The following is a 16,874-nucleotide window of genomic DNA, read 5'->3' on the forward strand; positions in this document are numbered from 1 at the left end:
CCTTGGAAACAATGTCAAACGGTATGACCTACGTGCCTGTTCCCTAAAACCATGTGTAGACCTATGGACTCTGTTCTATAATGATATATGTTCTGCTTAGTTAGCCTTTAAGATAACATAGTAATGACTTTCTAGCATGTATGCATGTATGTATGTCCAATTGCTTTGACAATACAAATGAATTGAATTGAGAGGGAGAGAGAGAGAGAGAGAGAGAGAGAGAGAGAGAGACAGACAGACTGAAAAACAGACAAACAGACACACACACACACACACAGACATACACACACACACACAGAGCCAGCCAGCCAGCCAGCTCAGCGATGACATCACGAGCCTCTCTCAGCTGACTGCTATGACATCACAGAGCACGTACATTCCGTTGCTTGCCGTCTGACAACCACTCAGTCACTGCCAGCCAGACTGGCTGGCTGGCTGGATGTGGGGGATGCTTGCTGCTGCTGCGTACCTTAGCAAGCTTATTTGCTTGACCGGCCTTCCAACTCCTCTGCCCACATGCCCACCTATGCCCGATCTGCTGTTCACCTGGTCACAGCTCCGCCCCAACAAGGCAGATTCTCCCAAAAATGGTACGAACTGATCCACGTTCCCCTCCACGGAAAGCTTTAGCCCAAAATAAGGGACAAATTCTGTAACAACATAATGGATGCCCACCCAACCTGTGACAAAACTGAGAAAAAAGAAAAACGCCAGTCCTCCTGGGGGAGGGACACACAGCCACCCTGGCTGCCCAATATGTCAGCGCCTACCACAGCCTGAGGGACACAGTGACACACGAGCACCGGCTGTAAATATAATGTAAATACTTGTTTGTTATGCATGTCATTGTATTTCAAAAAAGGAATCTGGAAATAGTAAACCTATTTTCTTTATTTGTATGTATTAAAGATCACATTTTTTTACATTTTCATTTTCTGTACTTCATTACATCTTATTGTGATTCATAATTCTATTATTTATTTTCCGTGTAGATGTATGTATGTATGTATGTATGTATGTATGTATGTATGTATGTATATGTATGTATGTCCAATTGCTTTGACAATACAAATGAATTGAATTGAGAGGGAGAGAGAGAAAGAGAGAGAGAGAGAGAGAGAGAGAGAGGAATATGAGCTCCTAAAAAACATTTGTTTTTATACATAAGCGGATTTAATTTGTCATTTACAAATGAATATATAGCACTATAAACATACACAGAAGACATGGAATAGAAATTCAGAAGAAAAAGTATTCAAAAAATAATAATTTTAAGAGAAACACAAAAAGAAGAAAGCAGAGAGACAGTTCAGGAAGAAAAGTCAGAAAAGAAAAGCTGAAGACAAGAATTGGAGGTAAGACCTTTCACCTATAGAGACAAATAATTAAACAAAAAAATATGTATTAATAAAATAAATAAGCATTCTCAGTAGTTGACTCAGCCAATGAAAATGCAGAGCTCCGATTTGAATAGAGTGACAGTAGGAGAGAGCCCAACTGCCACTGAGACTGATAGAAATCTATCGAACAGCAGTCTGACTGCAGAGCTGCCTTTTGAAATCCGATACCCTGAAGACATTCGCTCTGCACAGGCTAAGAAGGACTACAAACAAGCTGTGATGAGAGCATCTCCTGAGACCCTCATCCTAGACTACACCGGTAAAGGAGAAAACAGGGTCAAGAACAATCTACTGTTCTACACCGCCTTTCACAAAACCCTGTGCCAGACATACCCCAATAACAACAAGAGGGGCATTAGCAGAGGCAGGCAGATCTCAGTGCTGGTAGAGAAAGACACAGACAGTGTGATGCTCACTTTTAATGTATACCACAACGGGACCATCATGGTGCAGGACAGCGAGAGCAGCCTGGACCAATTATCTCTCGGCTTCCACACCTCAAAGCAGCAGACTGAGGTAGAGAAACACAAGCCAGAGCCAGCCACCCTGCAGTCTGCCCCCAGCCACACGGAGCCAGACAGTGCCCCATCTCCCACAGACTGCCCCCCTGTCTACCCAAACTCTCCAGCAACATTAAAACACTAAAGGAATGCCTATCAGTGCTGGAGCTGAAGTTTGCGGAGTTCAGGGACTAAAGATGCACCACAAGGCTGAGATCCATAAGCTGAGAGCAGCAGTGAGAGACCAGGAGGAGCAGAGCCAAACCCTGAGGACGGAGCTGCACAGAGCGAGGGAGGAGCTGACCAGGACACCCCAGCACAGCCAGCTGAGGAGCCTGCAGAGCCAGCTGGAGAAGCTAAGAGAGGAGCACAGAGACTGCACTGCACTGACCCCACAACACCTACAACCCCTGACGCACCCACTGACGCACCCACTGATCCACCCACACTCCCCACCACTCCTGACACCCCCACTATCACCAGACCTGCCACTAATACACAAACCCCTGAAACGCCACTCCCCTAAAACACACCCGCTGCCCCCACCACTCCCGACGCAAAACCCGGAGTGGCAGGTCAACACAGAGGTGGTCATTCTGAGCGACTCCAATGGGAAGTTCCTGGATGAGAGGCGCCTCTTCCCTGGGCGAAAAGTGAAAAAGCTTTGGTGCCCGACAGCACAGAGAGCCCTGGAGCTGCTCTCCAAGAGGAGGCTGTGCCAGGTCAAACACATCCTCATCCACACCGGCACTAACGACCTGAGTGCCCGCAGGGGCGATGTGGCCTCAGCCCTGAGACAGGTGGCAAAGAAAGCCACAGAGGAATTCCAAACTGCCAAAATCACCATCTCCACACTGCTGCCCCGCACAGACGTGCCCCTGCACATCATCCAGGCCATCAACGCAGAAGTATCCCGAAGATGTGCCCTCCTCCCCAACGTCCACCTGGCACACCACTGAGACATCCAGCCACATCACCTGTATGACCACGTCCACCTCAACAAGACGGGTGTGAGGAAGGTCCGTTTTTAGTGTTTCTCTGAACACATCCAAGCTTACCTAGGCGCTACATATTATTTTCAATTACCCGTAATTCTGATCTGTATTTTGGCTTGTTAATAGAAGTTATTGAAGTTGGACTCCTAATTCAAAATAACCAATATGTATCTCAACGTAATTTACTGACAGACATCACTCTTTATCACTTTCACTTTTGAAGGAACTGCTTTGTATTCTGTGTATTGTTTTATTGTAGTGCTGCTTCCTTTCTTGGCCAGGTTTTACTTGCAAAAGTGATTTTATTCTCAATGTAAGCTCAAAGTCAAATAGTTTAAATAAGAAAACAATGTATTGAAATGAGAACATCATGAACCTGTGTAATTGTGCTGAAGGACAAGCACTGAAAGCAGAGAGAATTTTGTGTTTGGCATTGAATAGCCTTAAAGAAAACTATGCCGTTTTTGGAAACTTTCATATTTAAGTTGAATGTAGGCAAAAACATTCCAGTCACTCTGAAGAGAGAATACAGTTTACTGTTCGAATAAGTAGCCCCTGAATTGAAGATAAAAATCAAAAGTGCTGTTCGTAATTAGTTTACACTTTTACATCAGATGTCTTGTTTTTGCGTTCCAAATTGAGGAGTTGTGGCATATAATGTAAATGAAGTTACTTCACTAGTAGTGCGATTTCTACGTTGTGTATGTGTGTTTGTATATATGAACTCATACATTTTTTAAAGATTGTATTTGGAAAACAAATTCAGGTATAGCACGTGTCCCCCTTTTGAATGGGTTCTATATATAACATTTTAAAACGAATGGTTCTGTGTAGAACGCTATGTTTGGGGGTTCTTCATGTAACCCCTTTGAAGGGGTTCTACATAGAACCATAAAGGGATCCACCAGAGCGATTACTCGAGGAACCCTTTATGGTTCTGTGCAGAACAATTTCTTCTAAGAGTGTGGAGTGTCGCCACACAATTTCTCTCAGAGGGCTTTTGACCAATGGCAATCCAATCCTGAATGACGTCACCACTATCCTGTTGTACTTTATGGGAGAGATGTATTAAGTAGTTTATAATGAGAAGAATAACAATAATCACCTGTTTTTCATAGGTTTTGTATCCATGGTCTCCTTCATATTAGGAAAGGAAGTTGATCCATAGCCTACTCAGAGACAACTGAGAGTTGGTCTCTGAGCAGCAGCACAAAGGGGTCGAGTCTCTCAATGTCCGTGTGTTGGAGATATTCCACCATATTGGTCCCAGCCTTTAAAACAATGTTAAAGAAGATGTTAAAGATATTGTAGAAATATATTGCAGAAGAGCAGAACTACAATCACACTTTTTCAATGCTATTGCTGTTTTCTACCTCCCTGGTGAGGTACCAATGCGGGAAGTTTGAGAGAGTATTTCTAAAATGTGTATGATCCAATACACACAGTTATTTAAAAAGCTGACGTCTTGTACATGCTCACCAGAACCAAGCCTAATTAAATAACACATTTAATATTAAATAAGTACATGTGCAGTAGCCACTTGGACAATTACAGATCCCCAGGTCAAAACACAACAGAAAGACATGGAAGATCGTATTTTCAAATCACATCTGTGGCCCCCATAACTGTAATTTGGTATTAGTGGGTCAAAGGATTTATTTGGTTCAAGTGATAATAAGATCATATTTTGAAAACAAACACTACAGGATGTCATATTTAAAATGACTGTGAGTACCTTTCTTTAGTGACGGTTCTGAGGGGGGCAGGGATTAGTTGAGTGTGCTAATTGGAGCTGTGAAGTGTGCAGAGAAAATACAAATGTTTTCTTTTAATATGAAAACAAAGAACTTTTTTTTAACACCGACCTGGGATTGTGTTTCTTTCCAAGTTTCCTTATTGTTTCTGAGAAGAGACTGTTCACTTGCAAAGTGAACTGGACCCGTGTGACTCGCAGGTAAGGAGAGCCCGTGTTGAACTAAGATGGCTACAGTGAGTTTTCCTGGACAAAGCTCGGGCAAAGGATAGCGCAGAGTGCACCAGCACCTGAGATTGTGTTGAGAAGCTTTGTGATAAGAGCAGGTAAAGAGGGAAAAGAAACACAAGTATTTTCTTTGTTTGAAGAACACATTTTGTTTTAACTGAAACGGGACTACAACTTTTGAAAGGGAAATAGTTGCTAGTGCACTGTATTTTTATTGAGTTTATTAGAAGAAAAAAGCTTATATTTTGGACAGAACGAACTCATTTGGCATGCAACTAGCAGCAAACGATGTGAAGCAAACAAAACAGTTAGCAATTTAGCAAGTTACAGTCTGTCCTAGGTCCTAGGTGCTTATGGTTGTTTATGGGTTCCCTTACCTTAGCCAGTGTCATGTACGGGTGTCCGTACCTTACTGGAGTGTTTGTTTTTATTATAATATATATACATAATATAATATATAATAATGTAATATTTCAGATAAATCGTCACAGTGAGTGACACCAGCATTATTGGTTTTTTGAGAAATAAAAAAACAGAATGTAGAGAAGAAAATGTTGGAAGGAAGTTGGGAGAAAGACTGGTCTCCGAAGGAGCACCGGGACTGGTGGAAGCAACAACAACCAGATAAGACAGAGAAAGGAATTGTGATATTGTGTCAGGTTGGTGAGAATCAAGAAAAGAAAATAACAGAAATGGAAGATCATCATAAACAGTAATGTGAATTGAGAGAAGAAGTTGTGAAAAATACGATAGAATTAATAGAACTACAAGGCAAATTAGAAGGGCAAGAAAAGTGGTCAGAAAAGGTGAAGGTGTAGGTGCGCGATGTGCTGCCGTGTTAGGAGCGCGTCGCGACACAGATCACTCCGAGGACGACAGGCCCGATTGGGATGATTTAGATCGCAAAGCATGGGAATATGAAAAAGGAGGTTTTGCTAGCGCTCCTCCCCCATATAATCCGGAATATAAATCAATCACTGATTTTGGTTATAATAATACATTGTATCCAGATCTGACCGCTCTGAAAACGGTCCCAGCTGCACCCATGCAAGTCAAAACTAGACAGAGTAAAGAGGAAGGTCAATCAATAGTCTATACGACTAAAACCCATGTCCCCTTCTCCCCAGGAGAAAAAGAAATGATATGGGCGTCCCTCCCAAAATTAAAACCAAACCAGGGTAACACAACTTTTTGGGATATTCTAGATGAAAAGATGGTTATTCACCTCCTTCACCCGCACGATGTACACATCATCGTGAAGGCTAAATGTCCGCCCAACATTTGGATACAGTTACTACGAGAATATCAGACCGGGGAGTGGGCTAATGTAGCCTCTACAGATGAGGAGGAAATAACAGAACTTTTTCACAATGGATCAAGAAAACTGAGATAGTGAAATAATGAAATAATCGAGTGGGATTATTTGACATTTTATTCTAAATAATCATAAGCTTAAATAATAAGTTATAAGGGCTGTTTGAGACACTGCAGGGTCAATAAAACATGCCACAGATCGGATATCTGAATTATCTTTAGATATCAATGTGTATGTGCTTTGTGTGTTTATGTATATGTATAGTTTGAAGGTGATATAAGGTAAATGTCTATGTTTTGGCAATCATTTTAGAATTATATTTAAAAATGTAACAACAGATTTATCATATTCATGAGGATCTTTGGCTCTATACAGAGTGCCTCAAGCATCAGAAATCAGAAAGAAAGACTATTATAAGAAAAGTAATCCAAAATATACATTGAATAAACAGATGGATAATAATAGTAATACATAAATAGTCATGGTGTCTCCACAAGAAGAACCAGAATTTGTTTGTTAAACATCATGTTATGGACAAGCTCTGTCAAAAGTCAAATTCAAGGAAACGAAAGGCTAGAAGAGAGCCTGGTGCAGCCCTGACAGCCTGTGAAAGCAGGAGAATGTAAACAGTCTGGTGACATGTTACAGTCTTTCAGAAAATGTTTGGTTATTGGTGCCTAGCATATAATACCTGAAATGAAAGTCAAAGTAGACCATGGTTTTAAGATGAGTGATGTAGGAAAAGGGTAAGATACCGCAGAAGTATAAGATTACAACTATAGAATAAGTAAGCTCAAGTAATATAAAATGCTTTACAGGAGAAAAGTAAGAATGGAAAGGGAGAGTAAAAGAGAAGGTGTCCTAGGATTATGGGAATCATTATTGAGATCAATGGCCTATTGGCTAATATTTTGTTAGGTACATATATGACTTCAATAAACGAATAATGGAGTGACATCTGTATAAATATAAATAAAACATATTGATAAAAAAACCTGAATACATTTCTTGTAAGAAATTAAGAATAGGAGAAAGAATAGCTGTTAGAATGCAGAGCAATGTTAACCAAAGTTGAAGAGGGTTTGAGTAAGTTGACGAGGGTCTGAGTAAGTTGATAAGGCTTGGGAAGCAGGAAAAGGTGAGTTTGATGTGTGTGAGACAAATGTGCTGCCACTTTTAGCACAGAGAGCTTCTGATGGTGATTGAATGAAACGTGGGAAAATAAATAAACTTGATGTAGGATAAATGAATAAATAATTGAATGAGATATGAGCCGCAGAGACCTCCCACATTGGAAAGTGGACTACAGCAGATAATCCTCTCCTCTCCCAGGGCAGGGTGATTAAGTGGGGACGCGTGTGAAGAGTGCAGGTGGACCCAGGTGAGTTGTGAAAGAAAGAAGAAACAAAAATAATAAGGCACGCGTGCAAACAATCAAAATAATACTAAGTGAATAACAAATTAAACAATAAAGTGAAAGATAATCAACACACAAAATAATGGCAATATAGAACCAAACAAAATACACAAGCCATATTGCATAAAGTGAAGTGAAATATAAATATAATAAGTAATGGTGATTAAGGAGCTAATTAACACCGTCCGTGACATTTACATTGGTTGGGTGTGTGTTTTATTGAAATACAAAATAATTCTATTTTTCCGAAGTGCTGAACTTTAATACAGTCTAGAAAGATTAATATTTTTTGTCTTGGGCTATATTATTATTACCATAGTTTTTCTATTGTATAAGTATCTTGGAGTAGAGGCATAGGTGGGCATGTGGGCAGAGGAGTAGGAAGGCCGGTCAAGCAAATAAGCTTGCTAAGGTACGCAGCAGCAGCAAGCAGCCCCCACATCCAGCCAGCCAGCCAGTCTGGCTGGCAGTGACTGAGTGGTTGACAGACGGCAAGCAACGGAATGTACGTGCTCTGTGATGTCATAGCAGTCAGCTGAGAGAGGCTCGTGATGTCATCGCTGAGCTGGCTGGCTGGCTGGCGGGCTGGCTGGCTCTGTGTGTGTGTGTGTTTGTGTGTGTGTCTGTTTTTCTGTTTGTCAGTCTGTCTGTCTGTCTCTCTCTCCCTCTCAATTCATTTGTATTGTCAAAAGCAATTGGACATACATACATTCATACATATATATATATATATATATATATACATACATACATACATGCTAGAAAGTCATTACTATGTTATCTTAAAGGCTAACTAAGCAGAACATATATCATTATCGAACAGAGTTCATAGGTCTATACATGGTATTAGGGAACAGGCACGTAGGTCATTCTGTTTGACATTGTCTCCAAGGTTCTCATTGTAAATAACAAAGACAAATCAAACTACCTTATGGCCTCCTGACCTTCTAGCTTGACCTTATCTTTCTTAAGTATACAAGAGAGAAAAACAGTTGTGAGAAAAGAATTTCTAACTTTCCTTCCACACATACATACATACATACATACATACATACATACAAACCAGAGGCATGCAAAAAAATATAAAGAGGAAGAAAATGTTGTATAGCACATACAAAAGGGATGGTGATGAAACAAAATACATAGAATATGTTGAGCTGCAAAGAGATCTTAAGAGAGGGATCAGGAAAGCAAAGAGGGAAATAGAAAGAAACATAGCTCTTGGAGCTACAACCAATGCAATGAGCTTTTTTCAAAATTACAACAGCAAGCGGTCAATTAAGGAGGAGGTGAAACAGATAAAGGGCAAAAATGGAGGTATCTTGGAAAACGAACAAGATGTGGCAAATATTCTAAATGAGTATTTCACAGAGGTTTGTACAAAAGAAAAAACAGATGACATGCCACAGGTTGACAATCAATCCAGTCAAACCCTAAGAGAGATCAGGATAAATGAGGAGGAGGTACTAAAGGGACTAGCAGAATTAAAATCAAACAAATCACCTGGGCCAGATGGGATATTTCCAACAGTACTTAAAGAAATGAGGGAAATTATGTATAGGCCGTTAACTCGATTATTTCAAATGACACTTAGAACAGGGGATGTTCCCACTGACTGGAAGACAGCAAATTTCATACCAATCCACAAGAAAGGGGACAAAACTGAGCCAGGAAATTACAGACCAATCAGTCTCACCTGCATCACCTGTAAAATGTTGGAAAAAATGATTAGACAGAAAATAGAGGAGCATCTCAATGAAAACCATATTCTTGGAGATAGTCAACATGGGTTTAGACGAGGCAGATCATGTCTTACTAACTTAATACATTTTTTTGAACATGCAACTGCAGCTGTAGATCACGTGAAAGCATATGATATGATATACTTAGATTTCCAAAAAGCTTTTGATAAGGTTCCACACCAAAGACTGATCCTCAAATTGGAAGCTTTAGGCATTCAGGGTCATGTAAGTAGATGGATTATGAACTGGTTGATGTATAGGAAACAGATTAGAGGAGTCACTTCTAACTGGAGTGAGGTTGTTAGTGGAGTTCCACAGGGATCAGTACTAGGGCCTTTGCTTTTTCTAATCTATATTAATGATCTGGACTCTGGGATACTTAGCAACCTTGTCAAATTTGCAGATGATACTAAAATAGGTGGCTTAGCAGATACAATCTTGGCAGCACATGCTATTCAGAGGAACTTAGATAAATTCAGTTGTGGGCTGACACCTGGCAAATGAAATTCAATGTGGACAAGTGCAAGGTAATACATGCAGGAAACAAAAATGTCCACTATAATTACACTATGGGAGGTACAGATCTAGATGAAGTAATGCATGAGAAAGACCTAGGAATCTATGTGGATTCACTTTCTCCATCCAAACAATGTGAGGAAGCAATACAAAAGGCATACAGAATGCTAGGGTATATCGTCAAAAGTGTAGAATTTAAAACAAGGGAAGTAATGTTAAGACTGTACAATGCGCTAGACCTCATCTGGAATACTGTGTACAGTTCTGGGCACCACACTTCAAGAAGGATATTGCTGCTTTAGAGACAGTTCAGAGGAGAGCAACCAGACTTATTCCAGGTCTGAAGGGAAAGTCCTACTCGGAGAGACTGAGGGAACTGAACCTTTTCACCCTGGAACAGAGGAGATTACGTGGGGACTTGATCCAAGTCTTCAAAATCATGAAAGGTTCCTCAAACCAGAGGAGCTTTTCCAGATCAGCAGGGACACACGCACCAGGGGACAACAAATGGAAATTGGGCTTCAAGGCATTCAAGATGGAAAGTGGTAGAAGCTGAAAGTTTGGGAACATTTAAAAATAGACTGGATAGGATCCATGGATCACTTAGATATTAATGGACACCAAACGAGCATGATGGGTCGAATGGCCTCCTCTCGTTTGTAAACTTTCTTATGTTCTTATGTTCTTATGTTCTTATGAATGTTCCCTAAGCATGTTTCAAATGTTCCCTAATTTATGTTACAAATGTGCCTTAGCACCTCTCTCTCTCTCTCTCTCTCTCTCTCTGTCTCAATTCAGTGCATTTGTATTGTCAAAGCAATTGGACATGCATACATACATACATACATATATATGGAAAATAAACAATATGTGTACATCTCTGCATTAATGGTGCCCTAACAGATGTGCAAGTTACATGACAGACAGACAGACAGACACTCACACACACTTTCACACACACACACACACACACACACTTTCACAGACAGACAGACAGACACACACACACACACACACACACACACACACACACTTGTATACCTGACACGTATAGAAGACTGGATAGGGAGATATAAATAGCAATGGGGAGACTCTTGTACTTGGTGTGGCTCTATCCATATAGTGGGGCCAGCAGCCACTTAGCAGGTGTAGCAATAGAAGCTCAGCCTGGGGAGACTGGATTTAGCATTTCCTCTCCATTTTGATAAGTATCCATAATCATTTCTGCAAAATACTTCTATGATACCTATGTATGTTTTTTACTTGTACTATATTATACTATCAAGTATCAGTGTACACATACAATGTGACCTGTTACATTAATACAGAGGCCACGGAAGGCCAGATCAGTAATAGCCACTGTCCCCTGATATTACACTTTTTTACAATCACTTTGGCACTCATTTCAGAACCTTGATGTCATTTTTCAAAACTCTAGACACAAAACTCACACCCGATGATCAAAATGCACATTTTTCAATTGCTTGGATACAATACACATCAACCTCAGATCATTTGTTCATTGAACTAAAATGATACAACTTAACGTCAAAGTATTACCATTTCAAAATGCAATTCACACATTACATCTGAGATCACTGTCTATTCATTTCATTACAAAGATCTAACTATCAATTGATACAGCTGCTCAAAATGATAAGTGACTGTTGCATTACTCTTAATTCATAGTTTTATGGAAACTGACGAACAGTATTCCATGTTTCGATCATGAAAGTTTCAGGATAATGAGATCCATTGACACCAATAACCGAGGAGCATGAACCAGTTGGACTACATTATCTATGGATGTAATATTTCATCATCATTCATCATCATGTAGCACTTTTCCACACCATGTTTTCAGTGTGGAAGGAAAGTTAGAAATTCTTTCTCTAATACCTGTTTTTCTCTCTTGTATACTTAAGAAAGATAAGGTCAAGCTAGAAGGTCAGGCCAGAAGGTAGTTTGATTTCTGCTTGTTATTTACGATGAGAATCTTGGAGACAATGTCAAACAGTATGATTGAAGTGCCTGCTCCCTAATCCATGTGTTGATCTATGAACTCTGTCCTATAATGATATAAATTCTGCTTAGCTAACTTTTAAGATAACATAGTAATGACTTTCTGATTATAACCAGCTCTTTGATTTTTGTGTATAAAAGCTCTGACTGTTAAAATGAAGGCAGAGCGACTTTGGGATCTTCTTGAGTCACTGTTCCTCTCCACGCTGCGTGTATTAAAGGCATTGCAACTAACGCTCCAACCTGGTTGAAGATGATTGTTCTTCCACATCAGATTTGACATTACTGTATGTATGCAGGCCCTTGTAATTGCTTTTCCAATACTGCCAACTGGTTATTGATGATTGATTTCACATTGTGGTACGAGTATCGAGTGAAATGAGTGCTATCCACCCGAGCAACACAGTGATAACATGGAGCCGGCAGGTCATCCAGGTCACAATAGAGGTCAAGCAGTGGGAGGAGGAAGACGTGGTGGTCAAAGGAATGGAAGGGGACATGCACCCCTTCTGAGAGGTGGTCGTGGGCCTCGTCATAGAGGAGGGCTTAGGCCTCACCAGAGAGGCAGCCATGGGCCTCATTTGAGAGGTGTTGGGGGAACGTGGTAGAGGACAAGGCCACGGACCAGACAGCGGCAGCAACAGCAAATAGTGTCCAGTGAAATCCGAGAAATAGTTGTAGAGCATGTTGTAAATCATGGCATGACCATGACTGAGGCAGCTACAATGATTCAATCAAACCTCAGAATCAACTCAGGATCAGCTGTGGCCTCAATCATCAGAAATTTCCGTACTGAGAAGCGGCAAGTCTTCAGCATGCACTAAACATTAGGCTACTCTCAATTGTCAAATGACTGTATACTGCATACCAATGTGTAGCACAGAGTATAGTGTGCCTTTTGAAAGAAATGCAGACAGAGTGAAGCAGCTGATGACTGAGTATGTTCAGGTATGTTCAGTTTCAAGATGCCTCTTGTGAAAAATGGTTGTGAGAACCTGAACCTGAACACAGGGCTGATGGAAATTTAGAAGTACAGTAATCAATCCTTTGTTTTGCTTTTTACACTAAGCCAGGTGAGGAACACTGCAGTTGACATTTTACTGTAGTTTTGTTCGTTTTTGTAGCTAATTATTTTTGCATGGATTCAAAGAAACCTATGGTGTGATTTGATTGTATTGCATCAATACATTTCAGATTTTGTTCAATGATTCCACTGTGTCTGTAGTATTCTCTCTACTAGTCCTTTTACAGTGATGTATTTATGTGTAGTACCATAATGAAACATGTATCACATATTTTGTACTACAATATTTAATGATTGTACGAACAACTACACAGTGAAACTATCGGTATCTTCTGTGTTACTATGTTACTATGGTATTTCATGATAAATGAGTTATTTGAACCAACAAGTCTGCAAGTGCTAGGTTTCTTTAAAGATATGAATGCACAATGCAATGTTTTGAACATTGGACAGCCTGTGTTACAAGTGATGACCGTTTTGAGTTTTGTGTCTAGAGTTTTGAAAAATGACATCAAGGTTCTGAAATTAGTGACAAAGTGATTGTAAAAAACTGTATATTCATCCTATTTAATGTGCTCTTTTAAAATGTACTTTTCTTTTTTATGTTGCCATTTCTGTTCTACCAATGTTTCAGTTGTTAGCCAAAGATTGACAGAGTACATCTCATACACACAGGCCAGACAGCAAAGATTTCTTTTTGAAATTCAATTACAAATGCTGCATGAACTCATCAATACGATTAGAGCTCCTGAAAGCAATATAACTAACTCACTCTACAGCATCTCATTAGCAGTGAAAAGAAACCAAGAAAGTTGGGACAGTCGACTGTTTACCACTATGTAACATCACCTTTTCTTTTAATAACACTTATTAAGCACTTGGGCACTGAAGACACCACTTGGTTAAGTTTAGCAAGCGGGATTTTCCCCCATTCATCCATTATGCATTTCCTCAGCTGCGCAACTGCACAGGGCCTTCGTTGTCTTAATTTGCACTTCATAGTGCGCCACACATTCTCAATTCGGAGACAGGTCAGGACTGCAGGCAGGCCATGGTAGCACCCGCACTCTCTGCCTATGCAACCATGCGCTTGAAATCTGGGCAGAATGTGGTTTGGCGTTATCCTGCTGAAAAATGCAGGTACGTCCCTGGAAAAGACGATGTCTGGATGGCAGCATATGTTGCTCCAAAATGTGTACATCTCTTTCTGCAAAAATGGTGCCCTCACAGATGTGCGAGTTACATGACAGACACTCATACACACTGTCACACCCATACACACACAAACACACACTTTCACAGACAGACACACGCACACACACACACACACACACTTTCACAGACAGACAGACAGACACACACACTTTCACACACAATCACTTTCACAGACAGACACACACACACACTTTCACACAGAGACAGACACACACACACTTACATACATACATACATACATACATACAGTGAGGGAAAAAAGTATTTGATCCCCTGCTGATTTTGTACGTTTGCCCACTGACAAAGAAATGATCAGTCTATAATTTTAATGGTAGGTGTATTTTAGCAGTGAGAGACAGAATAACAACAAGAAAATCCAGAAAAACGCATTTCAAAAAAGTTATAAATTGATTTGCATGTTAATGAGGGAAATAAGTATTTGATCCCCTATCAATCAGCAAGATTTCTGGCTCCCAGGTGTCTTTCATACAGGTAACGAGCTGAGATTAGGAGCACTCTCTTAAAGGGAGTGCTCCTAATCTCAGCTCGTTACCTGTATAAAAGACACTTGTCCACAGAAGCAATCAATCAATCAGATTCCAAACTCTCCACCATGGCCAAAGAGCTGTCCAAGGATGTCAGGGACAAGATTGTAGACCTACACAAGGCTGGAATGGGCTACAAGACCATCACCAAGCAGCTTGGTGAGAAGGTGACAACAGTTGGTGCGATTATTCGCAAATGGAAGAAACACAAAATAACTGTCAGTCTCCCTCAGTCTGGGGCTCCATGCAAGATCTCACCTCGTGGAGTTTCAATGATCATGAGAACGGTGAGGAATCAGCCCAGAACTACATGGGAGGATCTTGTTAATGATCTCAAGGTAGCTGGGACCATAGTCACCAAGAAAACAATTGGTAACACACTATGCCGTGAAGGACTGAAATCCTGCAGCGCCCGCAAGGTCCCCCTGCTCAAGAAAGCACATGTACAGACCCGTCTGAAGTTTGCCAATGAACATCTGAATGATTCAGAGGAGAACTGGGTGAAAGTGGTCTCAGATGAGACCAAAATCAAGCTCTTTGCCATCAACTCAACTCGCCGTGTTTGGAGGAGGAGGAATGACCCCAAGAACACCATTCCCACCATCAAACATGGAGGTGGAAACATTATGCTTTGGGGCTGTTTTTCTGCTAAGGGGACAGGACAACTGCACCGCATCAAAGGGACGATGGACGGGGCCATGTACTGTCAAATCATGGGTGAGAACCCTAAGCCAGGGCATTGAAAATGGGTCAAATACTTATTTCCCTCATTAACATGCAAATCAATTTATAACTTTTTTGAAATGCATTTTTCTGGATTTTCTTGTTGTTATTCTGTCTCTCACTGCTAAAATACACCTACCATTAAAATTATAGACTGATAATTTCTTTGTCAGTGGGCAAACGTACAAAATCAGCAGGGGATCAATTACTTTTTTCCCCCACTGTACATACATATATATGGAAAAGAAACATTACAAGTATAAATCACAATAAGATGTAATAAAGTACAGATAAACAAAGTGTAATAAAATGTGATCTGTTTGAAAATGCAGGGACGTCACTGGAAAAGATGATGTCTGGATGGCAGCATATGTTGCTCCAAAATGTGTACATCTCTTCTGCAAAAATGGTGCCCTCACAGATGTGCGAGTTACATGACAGACAGACAGACAGACACTCACACACACTGTCACACCCACACACACACTTTCACAGAGAGACATATACACACACACACACACACACACACACACACACTTTCACACAGAGACAGACACACACACACACACACACACACACACATACATACATACATATGGAAAAGAAACAATACTTTTATAAATCACAATAAGATGTAATAAAGTACAGAAAAACTAAATGTAAGAAAATGTGATCTTTAATACACACAAATATGTATGGCTGGTCGGATGCGTCTTGGACTCGGGTTCCTCTTCATTACGTATAACGCTTTTGCCTTTTGCTAAAGCTTTCCGTGGAGGGGATCGTGGGTGAGTTTGTACCATTCTTGGGGGGCTCTGCCTTGTTGGGGCGGAGCTGTGATCCAGGTGAACAGCAGATCGGGCATAGGTGGGCATGTGGGCAGAGGAGTAGGAAGGCCGGTCAAGCAAATAAGCTTGCTAAGGTACGCAGCAGCAGCAAGCAGCCCCCCCATCCAGCCAGCCAGCCAGTCTGGCTGGCAGTGACTGAGTGGTTGACAGACGGCAAGCAACGGAATGTACGTGCTCTGTGATGTCATAGCAGTCAGCTGAGAGAGGCTCGTGATGTCATCGCTGAGCTGGCTGGCTGGCTGGCTGGCTGTGTGTGTGTGTGTCTGTGTCTGTCTGTTTTTCTGTTTGTCAGTCTGTCTGTCTGTCTCTCTCTCTCTCTCTCTCTCTCTCTCTCCCTCTCAATTCAATTCATTTGTATTGTCAAAGCAATTGGACATACATACATACATACATACATACATATATGTAGCGTAAGGTACACTTATACATTTCAATTAAAGAAGTGAATTCATAGTATCACCTTATCACGAATCCTGGAGTCTTGTAGAACTCAATTTCTGTAATAATTGGACGCAGACACCAATTCCAAAGATATAAATTGTCAAATTTATTTAAAAACAAAGACTAAATGTAGCACTACACTAATTATACAAAAGGGAAAAACTAATTAAAATTCAACTCTAGATCAACA

At 40.6% G+C, this 16,874-nt stretch overlaps 1 non-coding gene across 1 annotated transcript; it reads left to right on the forward strand.

The window, feature by feature from the left end:
- Positions 1 to 16,111: 16,111 nt before the first annotated feature.
- Positions 16,112 to 16,226, forward strand: LOC136730537 (U5 spliceosomal RNA). The gene has a single exon (XR_010809331.1). It is a non-coding gene; the product is annotated as a U5 spliceosomal RNA (small nuclear RNA).
- The last annotated feature ends 648 nt before the right edge of the window (positions 16,227 to 16,874 follow it).

Source organism: Amia ocellicauda, unplaced genomic scaffold (assembly GCF_036373705.1).
Source record: "Amia ocellicauda isolate fAmiCal2 unplaced genomic scaffold, fAmiCal2.hap1 HAP1_SCAFFOLD_32, whole genome shotgun sequence".
Lineage (NCBI taxonomy): Eukaryota > Metazoa > Chordata > Actinopteri > Amiiformes > Amiidae > Amia > Amia ocellicauda.